Consider the following 19,677-nt stretch of genomic DNA (forward strand, 5'->3'; position numbering starts at 1 on the left):
ACGCACAGAGGGAAGACCATGTGAAGACACAGGGAAAAGACAGCCATCCACAAGCCCAAGAGAAAGGCCTCAGAAGAGACCAGCCCTGCAGGCATGTTGGTTGCAGACTCCTGGCCTCCAGAACTGGGAGAGAATAGATTTCTATTGTTTAAGCCCTTCAGTCTGTGGTATTTTGTTAAGGCAGCCACAGCAAACTAATATACCGACCAATTTAATTGGGAGTCTTGTGAAATGGGCTACAAATCTTATCAGAGTCTTCCTTCATTTGATATGTAAAAAAAAAAAAAAAAAATCTAAGATGTATTCTTTCCAGCTCAGTCCACACAGTGAAACAAAGAAGCAGGTTGAGAAATTGTAGCCAAAAGAGAGTATTGCTCTCTATAGAGAAGAACAAGCAATCTATAATCTGTTAGCTAGTCCTCCGGACGTTGCCTTCTCCCTCTCCCTCTTTCTTTTCTATCCTTCTCTCTCCCCTTCATACCCTCACTCATATACAACCACATCCATGATCTTTAGGCCTGTGTGAGAAGTATCATTCCACATTCGTTGGAGAACTGAAGGTGGCCTGTGTGGCTGGAAGGCCGAGAGCAAAGGAAACTGACATGCAGTGAGGTTGGAGAGGTGCACAGGGACTAGATGACCACAGACTATGACAAGAATTTTTATCCTAGTCCTCACAGCAACAAGAAACCGTCCAAGGGTCTTAACTGGGGAGATAACAGTAATCAAATTTTTATTTGAAAGGATCACTCTACCTATAATATAGATAATGGATTGAAGGATGCCTAGAGTAGGTCCAGAAGTATCAGCTTCAATGGTATTCTTATAGCCCAGGCTTGTGGCACTGGAGATGGAAAAAATGGATTTAAGAATTAAGAGGTTCACCTAACTCCCATTAGGATGACTACTATCAAATAATTAGAAAATTGTAAGTGTTGGAGAGGATACGAAGAAATTGGAACCCTGTGCACTGTTGGTGGGAGTGTAAAATGGGGCAATCGCTATGGGAAACAGTACAGTTGTTCTTCAAAAAATTGAAAATAGAATTACTGTACGATTTAGCATTTCTACATCTGGGTGTACACCTCAAAGAGTTGAAAGCTGGGGCTCAAAGAGAGATTTGAGCACCCATGGTCATAGCATCATTATTCTCAATAGCCAAAAGGGAGAAGCAACCCAGGCATCCAGCAACAGATAAATGGATAAACAAAATGTAGTATATACACACAATGGAATATTACTGGGCCTTAAAAAGGAAGGGAATTATGACACATGCCACTATACAGTTGAATCATGAGGATGTTATGCTAAGTGAAATAAACCAGTCACCAAAGGACAAATATTGTATGATTCTGCTTATATGAGGTACCTCGAGTAGTCAAATTCATAGAGATGGTAGAAGAATGGCTGCCAGTGCTAGGGGAGGGAAGGAATGGGGAGTTATTGTTTAATGGGAACAGAGTTTTCATTTGGCAAGATAAAAGTGTTCTGGGGATTGGTTGCATAACAATGTGGATATTCTTACTAGTGAACTTAAAAGAAGTTGGCAAGTTTTGTGTTATATATGCTCAACCACAGTTTAAAAATTTCATTAAAAAAAGAATTAAGAGATATAATGGAAATAATCTGATCATGGGTTGGATATAAGTGATTAAGAGGAACATTGAGGATAGCTCTTAGGTTTCTGACTTGCAAAATGGCTAAAAAGTGGTGTTACTCACTGATTTAGCAGACAAGATTATGGGACCCAAATAATAAGTGCTGTCTTACACATTTTTTTAATTAAAAAAATTTTTTTTAACATTTATTTATTTTTGAGAGACAGAGGCAGAGCATGAACAGGGGAGGGGGAGAGAGAGAGAGAGATACAAAATCCAAAGCAGGCTCCAGGCTCCAAGCTGTCAGCACAGAGCCTGACTCAGGGCTTGAACTCACAAATGTGAGATCATGACCTGAGCCGAAGTCGGACACTCAACCGGCTGAGCCACCTAGTTGCCCCTTACACATTTTTGCTTTGAGATAGAGTTGAGACGTTCACATGGTAACATGGAGTAGGCATCCGGATCTATGTTGGATCTATGCTGCTTAGAGGAACAGCATAGGGTTGAGTCACCAAAGTACACATGAATGAGAATGTGGGCAGGAGGTTAAAGGAATGGAAGCCAATCCTCATCAATTAATATGGAGGTTATTTAAAGGTTGGGTAGGAACAAACTGGGGGTTGATGGAGGGAGGAAGAGGGGTGGGACATGGGCTAGATGGGTTATGGATACTAAGGAGGCACTGGATTGTGATGAGCATCGGATGTTGTATGTAAATGATGAATCACTGAATTCTACTCCTGAAACCAATACTGCACTGTATGTTAACTAAAATAAATAAAGAAAACCATAACAACAGAAATAATCGTTGCGGGGGGGGGGCCCCCCATGAAAGATGAGCTACATTAAGAGAGAAAAGGATTCCAGAGATATTTGTGAGGTAGAATTACACAAATATATGGACTGATTGGTGAGGGGGGTATCTATTAGAGGGTCATGGTTAACCCCTTCAGGTTCTTAATTTTGGGAATTGGGTAGATGGTGATGTCATTAATGAAGCCCAGAATATTTAGGAGATATAAAGGAAGTATAAAGACATCCTAAGTTTTCAACCTGTCGAACGTGAGGTATTTATGGACAAAATCAAAGTTGAGCATGTAATAGGCAGCCCGATAATGAGTCTGGATCTCTGTCACAAGCTCTGTCCTAGGGAGCTAGATCTGGAAATCAACAGCATAGAGGTGATAGTGGAAGCTGTAAGAATGAGCAGAAAAGACCAAGGAACAGGCACAATAGAAAATAAGAAGGCTGAATACAGATCAGTCAGAGAAAGATGAAACCCAAAAGGAACATCAAAGTAGAGGTGAAGGGGGAAAATACTGTTACAGAATCCAAGTTTAAGAAGGCAGGAGGTATGAACTATGACACTTTGTACAGCAAGGCTACTGAGATTAGGGCTGAGAAATACCACTGGACTGGTCAGTAAAGAAGTCCTTGGTTGACCTGAATAATAGTTTCTGGAAAGTGGTTGAAAGACAGGAAGAATTTTGAGTGGAGTGAATTGGCAGTAAAGAAATGGATTATACTTTCTAAAGGTTGGCCAGAAGAAGAAGGGAGAGTGAAGGAATTGGCTAAAGGAAGACGGTGAACTGAAGGAAGGTTCTTATTAACTGGAAAGTGGTGAGAAAATCTATAGACTGGAAGGAAGAAAGTACTGAAAACAAAGGTTAAAAAATACAGGAGGAAAAGGCATGGGGGACCCCCAAAGAATATGAAAAAAGACAAAATTGATGCACAGAAAAAGAAATGTCCAGTTCTTAAGCATGTGAGGGAATGAGGTCAGAATGAGCATGGCTATGGACATATTTGGTGACAGTGAGGAGGAGGGAGGGGGAGGTTGAGGAGGTTCATGCCCGATTGCCTCTATTTTACTGTAAAATGAGAGACAGCTTCATTTCCTGAGAGCAGCAAATAGGGAATGGAGTCAGGGACTCTAAGATAGCAATGAAACCTTCAAATATGAAGGCAAAGAGGAAGTTCACTAGCTTAGGCTAAAGAATTGCTGGGTGGTACGAACAGAGTTTGGGAACCATAAGTACAGTTGATATGATAGTGTAATCTCTTTTGAAAGTGATCCCTGGTCTGGGTGGAAGAACATGGAAGGCAGATGGTGCATGAATTAAGGAAGTTGAAGGGCAAGTGCAAAGAAAAAGGTTAAGTGGTGAATGTGCTAGTAAATGAGGGGTTGAAGTAATAATTTGTTGAATCAATCCTGGAAGAAGGAAACGAAGCCAAGAGGGTTGAAAATGAGAAGTCAAGCCACATGAGATCTGAATGAAATCTAAAAGCAAAGATATTCAGAGTTAGAGATTTGAGAGTACCAGGCAAAGAAAAAGATCATGGCTAGGAGAAGGCATTGAGTAAAACATGGTTAAAAGTCATTGAAAGTTAAAAAAAAAAAAAATAAGACATGGGCTTATTTTTATCATGATTTACCATGACAAATAAAATGAGGTGAAATCTTTGTGAGTAGTGACCAGCCAGGGCTGGGGTAGCAGAAGATATGCTTAATGATGATTGATTATGAGAAATTTTCCCCTTAGTAAAGAGCATTTGCTCGCTCATTTATTTTTGTGCATGCTTATTTACATAAAGGGAATGGGCTGTCTGGGTTTTTCCATTTCCAAAGTCAAATAAATCCCTAGGAGCTGGAGAAAAAGCAACACAGATGTGATTGCTGCTTTAAATAATGAATTTTCCCCCAATGCCACCAAATTGCAAATGAGTCACAATACACTCATGATTATTTCCTTAATGAAAATGTGACCTTAAGACATTCCCAGCAACATAGTAAACTTCTGTTTGTTGGTACAACAGGCTTTTCATTAACTTTTTCACACATGCCACACACAGGATCCATTTTCTGTTTATCAAAGCTTTATATTTGAATCTCTCCTAAGTTTTATATATGGACTCGGAGAGTTTTCCTTTTCAGCGTCTAAGAGAGTGGAAGGCTCTCCCTTCCAGTTCTCCAAGCACCAAAGCCACTCAAAGCAAGATGGATGACTGGAACAATTTGCAACCTCCCTGTAAAGTTCTCTTAGTGAAATACTATTACCTAACTAGCTCAGATTTAGTCTTTATGTTTTGTATTATCCCTGTTTGCTTACATTGAGAACAAAGTTGATAGAGGTGGAGAAAAGAGGTAAGAGGACTTAAAAAGTTTATGTAGCTTAGGCAAAGCCCATGAGGCTGAGCTGCATGGTTTCTATGACTCAGTTCTTTCACTTTTAGGTGATTTGTTAAGCACATCAGGTGTCGGGCTGTGCCTTGTAAATTATCCATCAAGAGTGTTCCAAATTATTTATGGTGCAATTTTATTCTTCGTAGCTGTGTCTTAAATGGCTGCATAGAAAAAGCCACAGCAAATTTACGTGAGCATGATTTCTGTCACCTGGTGAGGCACTGAGATGGCCAGGGCACTGTGAAACATGCATTTCTCAGGCTTCACTTTCAAGGGCCAGAAAATAGCCTGCTATTGTTTTCTTCTGTCTGGTTTCATGTTATACACTGTCAGTGATGCTTCTGTCAGAAAGTTAATTGTTCTGGTCTGGATCAAAGGGTTTGGTCAAACAGTATGGGTAGAAGAGACACTGAAGAGTCACTGAAACGTTGTTTGACAGAGCCAGAAGTGGGTAATGGGTGGGAATCAAGGTCGCTCAGCTGACTCAGGGCTACCAAGGGGGCAGGTTAGCTCAGCACAGTCAGAGGGAAACTGTCCTCCTGCATGTCTCCCTAGGTATCAGTGGATAACGAATCTTTTCAAATGCATTCGTATTCCTTACGGACATACCAGTATTTCCCGAAACTGGCTACTACTCTTACCCGACCCCAGGCCACTGTTCAATGTGAAAGCATTTGGATCTGCTTTTAACCAACAACACAGATTGTCTAAACCTTGAGTTCCTGACCTTTTTCCAGTGCAGTCCCTATCAAAATTTTTGCTGTGAGAAATCACAATTACAAAGGAGATTTGCAGATGTTAAAGTCCACCCACTGCTCTAGATATAAAAAGTTTCCCCTTGGTTGAAGAAGGTCATCAGAGAACTGTCTACCTCAATCCTTATTATTGGGGTCTTGTCAAAGTGTTTTAACTGAATTGCACTTTGGGATTGGAACTGCTCGTGGCTCCCAGTGCAGGTTGACATCAGCAACAGCTATTGACTATTGCCTTTACCATGGGATGTGTTTGAGGGCATTGCTCATCACATCCCACAAGGTCCCCTTTATGAGATCCCACAGGGGACATTGCTTTTAGGTCTCAGTACCAGAAAAAAACCATGTTACTCCCAGGTAGTTGGTTTGTTTTCCTCTTAAAGGTGCAATTCTTCTTGTAACATTGTGTGTTTCCTCTTTGTCCACCCATTAGAAAGTTAGAGCTGAATTGGGGACATAGTTCTAAAAAGTACAATGCTAATTTTATCCTTAGCTTTATTATATTCCCATCCAGTGTACCTTATTTTATACTGACTCCTTCAAGCAGTTTATATCCTTTTGTGACTGAGGTGTTAAGAACTAAGTGAAATTCTCTCTAATGTGAAGAAATTATGGTACACGGTCTCAAGTGTTTGCAAGTAAAATAGAAAAAAGTAAAAAACAGCTGCTGATGTTCAAAGAAAACGAAAGAACCCACAAGTGGAATTGGCTCAGTTCAAAGTGTTTGTCTCTTGGAAAGAATGTGTGCTGTGCAGCTTTGTGTTATTTATTTATTTATTTATTTATTTATTTATTGTCATTTAAGTCAAGAAAAAATGGCTAGATTCTGTGCTCCTTGGAGTGTGTTCTATAGGGCATTAGTTCTTAAAGGATTCTATGTTCAAATATGCTTGGGGCCCTCAAGGAATATACTTATTTAGCTTTTTAAAAGCCTAAACTGCAGAATTTCTAGAAGTTCTTAGCATACATTCATTATGGATCTTCAGGAGGCAGCTTATGTGATGCAGAGTTCTAAATTTACTTCACCCTTTATTTTTCTTGGAGCCTCTTCAAGAGCTTATCTTCTCTGAGAAATGCTACAGTGGAATAATATCATTATTATTATTATTATCATCACCATCATTATTATTATTAGGAAGGACTTTGTTTTCTCTTAAAAAGTATAGGGCAGAGTCTTAGGTATCCATTGCTAGTACTCTTTCAAAAAATTTTTTAATGTTTATTTATTTTTGAATGAGAGAGAGAGAGGGACACAGAGTGTGAGCAGGGGAGGGGCAGAGAAGGAGGAAGACACAGAATCCAAAGCAGGCTCCAGGGTCTGAGGTGTCAGCACAGAGCCCGACACAGGACTTGAACCCAGGACCATGAGATCATGACCTGAGCCAAAGTCAGACACTTAACCAACTGAGCCATCCAGGTGCCCCTCCTTGCTTGTATTCTTAATTTCTTATTTAAAATTTAAAGTGACAGTGCACTAAGAACATAAGCAACGCAGACATTTATAAACCATGTATGATATTTTGTGGGCATATTTAGCAGGGTATTTCATAGTTAGGTTATTCCTTCTTAATGTTTAAGATTCTTAACTATAGAATCATGTGATGTTGAGGTGGAGTCCTTAGCAACATTCTGATTTAATGCCATAGTTACACTTCAGGAAGGCACAGTAGTGAAGTGGTTGGAATTTGGAATGAGACATAGTTTCAGTTTATGTCTCTATTACTTAGTAGATATGTGACTTTCTAGATCTGTGACCCTGGAAAAGTTACTTAAATTCTATCAGCCTTAGTGTCTTTGTCTGTAATGTGGGGGTTACAGTGTATCCGTCTCATAGATTTGCTGTGGGGATTAAATTAATTGGTGTGTTTGTGCCTGTGTATAGCGTCTAGCACAGTGGTTTTCATGTAATAACTACCTAATAAACAATAACTATTATAATTTTTCTTTAATTAGCAAATATTTATTGAGCAACTGCCAGGTAATGGGTACTGTGTTGTATATATGGTTGTAAATACAAATGAGGCACAGTCCCTGCCTTTGAAGAACACAGTTGAGTAGACAAATCACAGTTACATAAAGGTGTAGAGTGAAGAAGTTATGAATTAATGATAAATATAAACATAGAGTGGAGTCATAGAAGAGAGAACTGTCAGTTCTTTTGGGACAAGGTGGAAAGGTGGCTTACATGAGGATCCCTAGTAAATGCTACACTGGAAATTAAAAGGTGATTAGGTGTTTTCCAGGGAGAGGACAGCGAGGCCAGGGCTGCTGGTGAGAGGGCTTCCAAACTGACTTATGAGAATGAACAGAGAAAGAGTAAATTCGGGAAACTACAGGAGCTCAGAATAGCTGTGAATGACACCTGTAGGCAGAGGTGTGAAACAGCATGGCCAAGGTTGGCAGTGGCTAGATCATGAGGATCTTGGATCCCAAACGGAAGTGTTTGCAAATTATGCTGTAAGATTGAGGCATTGAGGCAGGGGAGTCACCGTATCAGGATTGTTTTAGATCAGTACTAGTCCATTTGCAGTCAGTGTACTTGCTGCATTAATATCACCTGGGAGCTTTACTAGAAATGTCAATTCTCAGGCCCCACACAGAGCTACTGAATCAGTCTTAGCAATTTATGTTCTGGCAAGCTCCGTAGATGATTTGTTTTGTAACATTAAAGTTGGAGAAGCACTGTTTTAGATGGATCACTCTCTGTACTTTATAGAGGATAGACTGGACAGTCTCCAGTTAGAAGCAGAGAGATTAATGAGTGAAGAGCCATTGTCTTCAATGGAATGATGGCAATCTGAACTTAATCAGGTGTGGAGAAAAAAGAGGAAGAAACAAACAGTAGAAATATCAATAAAGTTTATTTTATGGAACCTTAGTCATTGCCTGGGTATTGTATTAGGAAAAGGGATGATTCAGGGATAACTCCTAAATAAAACTCTTGTTTTATTTAGGATGTGATATTTTGCACGGAAATAGAGAATATAGGAAAAGTATAAGGGGTTTTTGTTTGTCTTGTTTTGTTTTGTTTTTGGCAGTGAGAGGGCTAAATTATAGTGAGTTTTGTTTCTAGTATATTAGAAATGCCTGTAAGACATCCAGACAAAAGTGTACTGTTGGCTTTTAGACACAAGGGCCCAGTGCTGAGGGATGATGTCTTGACCAGTGTCAAGACTTTTGTGTTAATGGATTTGGGGCTCACGAATATCAAAGGATGACTGAAGAAGCAGGAATGAATGAAATTGGAAAGTATAGAAATTGGGTAACAGCAGACGTATTAGTGGGCTTTTCTTGTAAGGCTGTTTATCTCTCTGATCTCATCTCACACCATTTGCTGTTAGCAAGGTACATACCAGTCAAACTAAAGCACTTGATGTTCACTGAACACACGTGCTATCTTAACCTTTAGGCTTTTGTGCATACTGTTCCCTCTGTCATGAACATTCCTTGCCTCATTCCTTGTTTAGCTCTCTGCATCTAGCAAATGCCTACTGATCCTTCAAGACCCACCTCCAGAATGATCCTCTATCCAGGAAAAGTACCCCTTCTAGATGTTTGCTTAGGGTTACTACATGAGTAAGATGGATTCTTTGCTTGTTTCTTTTGTGCTTAGGTCCTGATGTTAACGTCTATGTCTGTTAAACATTTCACCCGTCTCTGGCAGGATGCCTGACACATAGCAGGTGTTCAATAGCTAAGTGTTGGATGAATAGTGAAAGAAGGATCAGAGAGAGAAGAGTTTTCAGAGGGCCAAGAAAGCAAAGTGTTAGAGGTAGGAGTGTAAGGAGGGAGTGATGGCATAGAAACCAGTGATGGAAGTTTCTAGAATGGAGGGGTCAGTAGTCTTAAAAACTTCCAGGCAATCTTGTAACATTAAGACTGAAATGGCCATGGGATTTAACAATCAGGTCAGTGGTGCCCTTTTCCAGAATAGTCTGATGGAGTGAGCTCTCATAAGAAATCAGACTGCAGGGGTGCCTGGGTGGCTTAGGCAGTTAAACATCAGACTCTTGGTTTTGGCTCAGGTCATGATCTCAGTTTGTGAGTTCGAGCCCTACATCTGGCTCTGCACTGACAGCACAGAGCCTGCTTGCAATTCTCTCTATCCTTCTCTTTCTGCCCCTCCCCCGCTTTCAAAATAAATGCTCCCTCTCTCTTTCAAAATAAATAAATAGGGGCGTCTGGGTGGCTCAGTCGGTTGAGCGTCCAACTTCGGCTCAGGTCATGATCTCGCGGTCCGTGAGTTCGAGCCCCGCATTGGGCTCTGTGCTGACAGCTCAGAGCCTGGAGCCTGTTTTGGATTCTGTGTCTCCCTCTCTCTCTGACCCTCCTTCTTCATGCTCTGTCTCTCTCTGTCTCAAAAATAGATAAACGTTAAAAAAATTCAAAATAAATATATAAACTAAAAAAAAAAAAAAAAGAAATGTTTGTAGTATGTGAGGAACAGCTGGTAAGTAAAAGAGAGGAACCCAAGACTATAAGTAACTGGCCCAGGATAGACAGGATGGAAGGAGAAGTCATGTGGCCAAAAGAAGATTCTTTGAAATGACAGATGATTTAACATATATGTGCTGTTGAATAAAGGTCTGGTGTAATTAGGAATCTAAAGTAAAGGAGGAAGAGAAAGAATGATAAGGGAACCAGATTCCAGTTTGAGGAAGGGATCAAGCTTCACGAAGAAGGATTAATCTTAAGCTGGAAGAGGGCCTGGAAGGGAGTGGAGATGGGTGTGGACACAGACAAGTTTATAGGGGTGGGGAAGGGAGTTTGGAGAGTTGAGGATTGATAGCTTAATTTTCTCAGTGGAATAGGGGACAAACTAGAAGTTCCTGTTTATGAACTCTGTGTGTGTGTGTGTGTGTGTGTGTGTGTGTGTGTGTGTGTGTGTGTGTTTAGGGTTGGTTTGGACAGGCTGGGGTGTGCTCATAAAGGTTCTAAGTAGCCCTGTAAGACCTGACAGAGGGCCCTGACCAGAAACACGTTATGTTTTTTTTTTTCTCAGAAAAGGAAGTCCTATCATTTTAAGGGTAATACTCTTTATGAATTGTAAGGGTTTATTGATTTTGATGAGAACTTTCCATTGAGTATGTAGGGAGTGCCATAAGGTCATTATTGATTTATGATATGATGCTCAAGAGACTATCACTGAGGAAAAAATAGGTATCCTTCCATAATTCAAGAAATGTTATTTGTCTCACTGTCAAGATATTTATATGCTATGTAAATGATCTGAACATTTAATAACAATGTGATCGATGTCAGCTTCCCACATTACAAGAGGAAGAGGGAAGAATCCAACCATGTTATTACTTTGGTTGAGTTTCTCATATCCTGTAGTTAAATGTATTAGCAACCCATGCAGTGCTGCTTTGAATAAACTATTAATCAGTATAAAAGTATAAATATATGCACCTTGAAATCATGATTTTTTTGGTCCCAAGTGGCATCATAATATTAATCACTAACATCTTCCATAATGCCATAAATTATGCTATAAGCTTTCCTAAGGTAATCCCACTTAAATGTCATAATAACAAAAGGAAACATTTAAGGCAGGAAATATTTAAGGCATATTTTATAGATGAGGAAATGGAGGCTTAAAAATAGGTAGCTTTCTTCTCTTTTGGCTTGCTATTCAAAGGAGGAGATGTAAAGTTCAGAAGGCCTGATATTTAGTAAGCTTAGAGTTCTGCATCTGAACTACAGTTTCACAGCTTTCCCAGTTTTCCAATTTTACAACATTGAATAACCTAGTTATAGAAGTTTAAATGTCCAGGCTAGCCTAGACTAGCCCCTGTGCTCATGTTGGACAAATACACGGCATAGTGCCTTCCCATTCCCCCTCTGTGTATGCTGCAGACATTGATGATCAGTCGTAGCGCACTTTTCTTGGAGCCCAGAGTTGGCCTCAAAGATCTTCATGAGATACTGCTCCAAGCAACCACTACTAATTGATTTAACATCTCAGGCTAAAATACCCAATTATTTTGTGAGTCACAGCTGGTAGACTGGAATATAGGTTTGGAACCTCTGAGAAGCAGCAAGGATGGGATAAGACCAACAAGAGCTTTATTGGTGGAAATGCCTGTGAAGATAAAGAGGAATGGATAATTAGGGTCTCATATTGTAGCATAGTTCGGAGAAAGACTCAGCCAGGATGATGAGTTTCTTGAGCCAAGATGTCTCTTAGAAGACTCCTCCATTGGCAGGAATGGGCTGGCTCTCATACTTGCCCCCCTTACCATACTCGGTCACTGGCTATGAGGCTGGGGAAAGCATGGCCTCAAGCTTGAAGCCACAGATCAACTATGCTCTCTAAGACAGGGTCCCTTGATAGAGATCTGAGTGCATACCTCCATGGCAGCCATAGCAAGTATCCCTACAAATGCCTTAGCTGATTCTTTATAGATCTGTTAGCAACTGTGATTTTGCTGCCAAAGCTGACAATTCACAAAGCCACTGAAGATTTCTGAGCAGGTAGATGAGAACTCTATTTCTCTTTCTTGAAGCTGTGGCTCACGTCTCTTGAGTTTTCAGGAGTTGTATGTGGGAGAAGTTCCTGTGTGTTTTTGAAGTCCTCGGCTCCTCCCCTCTACGTTAGAGTCTGAGGAAGAAGGTTCAGTGCCAGCCACTTTTTTCTTCTTTTTCATTTGGCAACTAATCGTTGGTCTTATCACTTCATTCAGTTGGAACTTATGTTTCACTTCCACTTAGCAAAAGCCATCCTCTTTGTTACAAGGATTGTAAGATACTAACTCAATTTTTAAAGTAAAACATTGTTATATACAGGGAATGTGTTTAAGATCTCCAAATGTTCCCTAAAATTACAAATATAGAAATGTTTACACTGCTCATCGGCTTTCTCCCAAGTTATATTTTCACTGAAAGACATATGCATTTATTTTTCTTATGTGACAGGCACTTTTTTTTTCTGAACAAGGAATCACAGATTCTGCCACATCAAGAGTCACTAAGAATAAGTAGCAACTCAGCAAAGCCGCTTGGCTGGCAAATAGGTTTATTCACTAGCTAAGTGAATTGGTCCTGTGTAGTGCTCTCAGAGCATGTGGGACTCGATGTACTCCTGTAAAATGACACCTTACCACACTTTTAACAATGACAACAACCACAGCTATTACCTACCATTTATTTATTGCTCATTGCCAAGGCACTGCATCTGAAATATATTGATGCCAGCTATTTACAACAACCCTGTGAGAAAGATGGTACTATTTATCCTCTTTTACAGAGAAGTAGAAGAAAAAGGATCAGAGAGAGATAAATGAGGTTACAGTTAGTGAGGGGTAGAACTAATATTTAAAGTAACCCACTCCTTGGCTCCAAATTCCAAATTCCTCTTTTTTAAAATATTTATTTATTATTTTTGAGAGAAAGAGAGAGCACGTGTGTGGGGGAAGGACTTAGACAGACAGAGACAGAAGATCTGAAGCAGGACAAGCACTGACAGCAGAGAGCCTGATGCGGGGCTCAAACTCACAAACCGTGAGATCGTGACCTGAACTAAAGTTTGATGCTTAATGGACTGAGCCACCAAGGTGCCCTCCAAGCTCTTAATTATTATTTAGGTTATTCATAATGAGCCAGAAGTTGTAGGTCAAATCACTTCAGACTAGCCATCTGCTACATACAATATTATATCCCCCTCTCCCCAGTATGATCAGATTTGCCTTTACGGCTGGATGCAAATATCATATAGAACACATAAAGTTAGTAAGGCAGCCTCTATCTAAATACTGTAATTGTGCCTCACACCTTAAGGTTAGCCCAAGAAAAAGGAGCTTTGTAAAGGACTGTTCTAAGGCACATTAAAAATAGAGAACAGTTTCTTGTTTATCTCTTCTCATAGTCATCTTGGGGCTGAGGAGTGTGTTATATAAGCTGTAAGTGAGCAGAGGCCATGTCTAACTCATCCCCAGCTCCTAGCACCATGCCTGGAATATAAAGGAAGCTCCATTCAGATAATGCACCAAGAATTGCTGGCACACTGCTGAGAAAATGTGATTGTTCATTTAATAGAAGATCATAGGCGGGAAAAGAATATTGTAAGTTCATTTAAATGAAGATGGAAAAATATCTAGAATGACTGTATCCTAAGTCACATCAGTAGTCTGCTCTTCTTTGAGGTCAAGGGTGGTGCTTTGTGGATCTTATTTTCCTAAAGGACACAAAAAGGGGCAATTGGCTTAGCCATTGAGAAGGGAAAATGAAAAGGAACATCTGACTGCTATTTTTTTTAATGCCTTATTACAAGTCCTGGAAAAATGTGTATAGCAGATCAAAACAGCCAGGTGTTTGGATAACAGCCCTCTGGGGCCAGCTGGCAGAGGGCAACTGGTCATCAGAGTAAATGGAAAAAACATCCTCTAAAAAATGAAGAGTTAGCCCAAGAGAGGGCCCAGAAAAGCACCCAGTGTGGGGGAGGCTATAAACAGATCATAAATTATGTGGATGAAAGAGCATTGAAGGAGCACATTTTAGAAGGTGCTGGGGTCTAATAAAAGGTCTCTCTAATCAGCAGAGGCAACCGTCCAGCTAGGGATGTCAATTGAACCTTCAGATGTTGGTGGATCGGAAGACACGCAAAGCATTCAAGAGGGAGAGCAACTCACTTCAGTGCATGCTCTGATGACAACCACCAACCCCAGTGGTCTAGATTACAAGGCAGGTCTGTCCACCTTGAGCGCAGGGGATGAAAACTACTAAATTTCAACAAATACAATGTAACTAATGGCCTTATGAGGAAGTAATTCAACAAATATGTCTTGGATTTTGAACTTGTCGTTTAGTAAAATTATGGACTATATTTAAAAGGAAGAAATTCAAATTATTGCTGTGGTCTCCCTATTCTCCACCCCCTTCAGTCTTCTCTGACCCCACTTATGTCTATGTTATCATAGAAAACAACTAACGTTGTTTGGCACTTGCTACTTATAAACACTGTTATAAGTATTTTCCATAAATTAACTTGTTCATTTTCACAATAGCTCTCTAAGGTGACACTGTTATTATCCCTATTTTATAGATGAGGAAACTGAGTCATAGAGAGGTTATTGATAAAGGAAAAAAGGACACCTAAACCCAATAGGGTAAGAGAACATAGTCCCACCATTGTTAAAATAAGCTTCTGGTTATGGTAACCGAGAGCCGGAGATGAAAGGTAAGAAGGGCAGACAGGAATGGGAGAAGATTTTTGCAAATGACATAATGGATAAAGGGTTAGTATCCAAAATCTATAAAGAACTTATCAAACTCAACACCCAAAAACCAAATAATCCAGTGAAGAAATGGGCAGAAAACATGGATAGTTACTTTTCCAAAGAAGACATCCAGATGGCTAACAGACTTGTGAAAAGATGCTCCACATCACTCATCATCAGGGAAATACAAATCAAGATCACAATGAGATACCACCTCACCTGTCAGAATGACTAAAATTAATTCAGGAAAAAGACAAATGTTGGTGAGGATGCGGAGAAAAGGGAACACTTTTGGTGGGAATGCAAACTGGTCCAGGCACTCTGGAAAACAGTATGGAGGTTCCTCAAAAAATTAAAAATAGAACTACCCTACAACCCAGCAGTTGCACCGCATGGTATTTTTCCAAGTGATACAAAAATTCTGATGCCAAGGGGCACATGCACCCCAATTTTTATAGCAGGGCTATCGACTAATGAATGGATAAAGAAGAGGTGGTGTGTGTATATATGTGTGTGTACACATACACACACACACACACACATGCACACACACAATGGAGTATTACCCAGCTATCAAAAAGAATGAAATCTGGCCATTTGTGACAACATGGATGGAACTAGAGTGCATTGTCCTAAGTGAAATAAGTCAGTCAGAGGAAGATACATATCATATGATATCAGTGCTATGTGGAATTTAAGAAACAAAACAGATGAATATAGGGGAAGGGAAGGAAAAATAAGGTAAAAACAGGGAGGCAAACCGTAAGAGACTCTTAAATACAGAGAACAAAGAGGGTTGCTGGAGGGGAGGTGGGCCAAGGGGATGGGCTAAATGGGTGATGAGCATTAAGGAGAACACATGTTGGGATGAGCACTGGGCATTACATGTAACTGATGAATCACTGGGTTCTACTGAAACCAATACTATATGTTAACTAACTTCAATTTAAATAAATTAAAAATTATAACATTTGAAAATTTATAAAATTATAAATATAAAGTAAGTATATATATATATACACATATATACATATACATATATATACATATATACATATATATACATATATATATACATATATACATATATATGTGTGTGTGTGTGTATATATATATATATATATATATATATGAAAGAAAAGGTCAGACAGGAGAAATTGGCAAGAAACTAGAGAAACAATCTTTAAAAAAAATTTTTTTTAAAACAACGTTTGTGTGTTTTGAGAGAGAGTGAGCATACACCAGTGGGGAAGGGGCAGAGAGAGAGAGGGAGAGAGAATCTCAAGCAGGCTCTGCACTGTCAGCACAGAGCCCAATGTGGGGCTTGAACTCATGACCCGTGAGATCAGGACCTGAGCTGAGATGAAGAGTTAGATGCTTAACAGGCTAAGCCACCCAGGCGCCCTGAGAAACCACCTTTTTAAGGGGCAAGAAGACCAGTCTTAAAAGAAGAAAGATAAGAACTAGGCCCAAAGTCTATAAAATGAGACCAATATTTACTTACTAAAGGGACTTGAAAGCTGAAGGAAAATCTCTAAATTTTAGAAATAAAACCCATCTGGTCATGCTCAAGTCAGCCCAGTAATTACAAACCTTGGAAAGGCATTGGGGAGAAGGGAGTGCAAGAGAGGGCAAGAGAGCACAGGCGGGGGTGTGCAGAAGGCAGAAGAGCTGTGCTGTTGCCTGTATAGTGCTGGCCATCTGTCACCGTCCTTAAACCCTAAGGGCTTTGGCTTCCACACCCTCTCTCATCTTCTGTGGGGTCCTCGGAGAGAAATTAACCGGGCTCCCACTCCCCCGGCACAGCAGTCTGTTGTTACACATATGTTCAAATTGAGACCCTGTCTTCTATGAGAAGCTGTTTTTCATTTATGCATATGTAAGCCGAATCAGCTTAACCAACCACTAGAGGTCCAAGGCCATTCCTAGCAGGTGTCTTTCTCCACCCCCGCCCTCCCTTGTCCACCTCCCCAGCTTCTGCTGTTGCCTTCAAAGCAGGTGCCCTAGCCTGAGTCTTATAAATGGAAAGTGTCCACATATAAGGCCTCTCTCTGCCTCACGATTCTCCACCTCAGTCACAGCAAGAGTCGCTACTGCCAAGAACTGGGCCAGCAAAAATACAAAGATGTTTTTCAATGAGGCAAAAATATGCAAACAAACTGGTTTGAAGGGAGGTGCAAGGCAAATTGAGAGTCTGAGCTCTTGACCTAGGGCAGAGGGAGGAAGCTCAGAAATCAATGTGCTTGTGGCTCAGAAGTAGGCATGTAGGGACTCCATTGACTTCAGTATCCTATGTGAGTCTAAAAGGAAAAAAATAAAACACGAATACTCCAAACTTTATCAGATTGCACTCCTCAAAACAAAAGTTTGGATTAAAATTTCTCTCATTTCATCAGATGTCTGATATTGTTTATTTGAAGTCTTCATGTAATAAATATGGTAGAAGTTATCTCTTCTTCTAATTTCCTCTGCTTTGGTTGCAACTTCGGGTGTGCCTAGTTCCTGGGGACGCAGCCCCTCTTCTACTGTGGTGAGACAGTTGCCTCCTGGCCTATGTTTCTACATCTCAAGGGTTACTATCTCTTTTGTGAGGAGCTAATCTCCCAAACCGTCATGTTGAGGGTATGAGATGGGTGCAGACAGTAAACTTCCTGAGAAGAGAGAGGGTCAAAAGTACCTCACCCAGTTGGAAACCGTAGCCAACTGGGGCAGGCAGAAGTGTGTGTGTGTGTGTGTGTGTTTGTGTGTGTGTCCGCCTGTCTGTGTGTGTGTGCCTGTGCATATCTATGTTTGTGTGTGTTTATGCATGTGCACATCAATCTGCTGGCAACATCTATCTTGTCAGTTTATCAGGCAAATCTTCAGGATTAACTGACTGGAGACCTCTTTTTAGAGTAGACTTGCTTCTTTGTTTTTTTTTTTTTTTAATGTATTGTTAAACACAGGTGTATGTACAGGGTTTGGTCCGACAGTGGTTCTCTGCACTGGCTGTATATTGCCATTACCTGGGGAGCTTTCAAACTACCAGAATGTGTGGGAGAGTCTGCTTCAATTGGTCTGGGTGTGGTTTGTGCAGCAGGACTTTTAAAAGCTCTCCAGATGATTCTAATTTGCAGACAAGACAGCACCAAAAGTGTAGAGCTCCTTCCTAATGAGAACCTTAAAGAGGATTCCTTAGGCTAAGGGGCCAGATGAAAGGACATGTTATGATGATATCATTAGTTGTAAAGAGGAAAAGATACTGCAAGTAAATATTTAAATGCAGGTCTTTCTGTTTACAAAACAGCAGGACCAAAAGCTGTGAAGTAGTAGGGGAAGCCAAAGAAAACACTCGATCTCTTCCAGTTGTATTCTTGCAAATGCATTTATGTCAAAGTATATTATGGCCCCTTTCTCTTAAATACTAGGAGAGGCTCAGGAAGCCTGGAGTCCAGAGGTACAGCTCTATTAGCAACATGTCCACTTATTCTCCCTGGAGTTCAAGCAACAGAATAATCTCTACAAACAAAACCACTGCTTTCAGCGCACATCAAGATAGACACCCAAGCCAAGCTGTCTAGATCTGTCACCCCCAATTTCCAGGTGAACAGACTGTGAAACCAGAAAATTATGCCACAGGGGGTTTGGAAAAGAGAATGGCAGTCAGGTTTGCATTGTCTTTCTGCATCGCAGACACTCAGGCAACTTTCCATGACATGATTAGATTTCAGTCAAGGAATTTCCTTCCTTATAATTTTATCAAACACTGTCAAGGATAACACACCTTTGCTGAGCACAGCTGTGTACCAGGCATTCTGCTAAGGACATTAAATGGATTATCTATCTCATTTCTTTCACATCCTCTACAGGAAGTAGATGGCTGTTTTCTTCATTTTACGGGTGAAGAAACTGAGACTTAATGTGGCCTTATGACGTGGTCATTATCTTGTGTCTAGTAAATGATAGAGCAAGGATTTAAATCTAGATCTGTGACTTCAAAAGCCATGTTTTTATTACTGAGTTACTGCCCTTGGTTTATAGACTTCCAGAATAAAGCATTCCAATTTTCCTTGTTTTTCAGTCCCTTGGCTTATCCCTTTCTAAATCTGAATCCTAGTAATCATACAGATGAGCAATTTTTTGTTGTTGATTTATTTAAAAATGAATCTTTCTCTAAGAGTTTGCCGATGCATACGTGTACTCAAACAATAGCTGACTTTATCACTGGGGATTGAGATGTTTGTGTATGCAATCTGATTAATCACAAGAAGGGAACAACAGCAATAAAAATTAAAGAGCTGCTGAATATGCTCATGTGCTGACTCATGCCATTGGTGCTGCTATTTTGTCAACATTGAAACTGGATTTTATACTTTATACTGTTCCTTTTCTGTTTGAGCTAATGGTTGTGATAGCATTTTGCTCAATCTGCCAGAGATACTTGAAAATCTTCCCAAAGTTATTAGTAAGTAATGCAAAACAGAGCCAGTCAGCGTTTCTCTGTCTACCAATTCATGGATTCATCGAATGAAGATATGAGGCATGAGGATACCTGAGTTTTTCTAACATTGGCTGTATACCACAAAGTAATAAACAGAGAGGACAGGAGGACAACAAATGAAGGTTCTGTTAAATTGCATTTGATGTGTCTATATAAGGGTCCCCATGTACATGTCTTCTACTAACTTCTATCCTGCACATTAATGTGATGCCTAGACTCTGAGAAATCTTGTCATTTCAGTGTAAGGGTTTACTGCCTAAGCTTGCCATGTTCTTCTGAGGGCCTAGATGGGATGGCTCTTCTGTCACAGTGGTGTGTATCTGGCCATTATAGAATGGTCAGGACTCTTTCCTGGGTCTCTGCACTTGAACTCACAGTATCAGCAGGTGAAGGCTGTCCATGTGAATTTATGGAATCTCTAGCACATCTAAAATCTGTTTCA

At 40.2% G+C, this 19,677-nt stretch overlaps 1 protein-coding gene across 2 annotated transcripts in view; it reads left to right on the plus strand.

Annotated features, from left to right (window-relative positions):
* Positions 1-19,677, plus strand: part of RASGEF1B (RasGEF domain family member 1B) — a 563,026-nt gene that overhangs the window by 257,169 nt on the left and 286,180 nt on the right. The window lies entirely within an intron of this gene.

The sequence above is a fragment of the Herpailurus yagouaroundi genome, unplaced genomic scaffold (genome assembly GCF_014898765.1).
Source record: "Herpailurus yagouaroundi ecotype Mexico unplaced genomic scaffold, PumYag 28, whole genome shotgun sequence".
In the NCBI taxonomy this organism is placed as follows: Eukaryota; Metazoa; Chordata; class Mammalia; order Carnivora; family Felidae; genus Herpailurus; species Herpailurus yagouaroundi.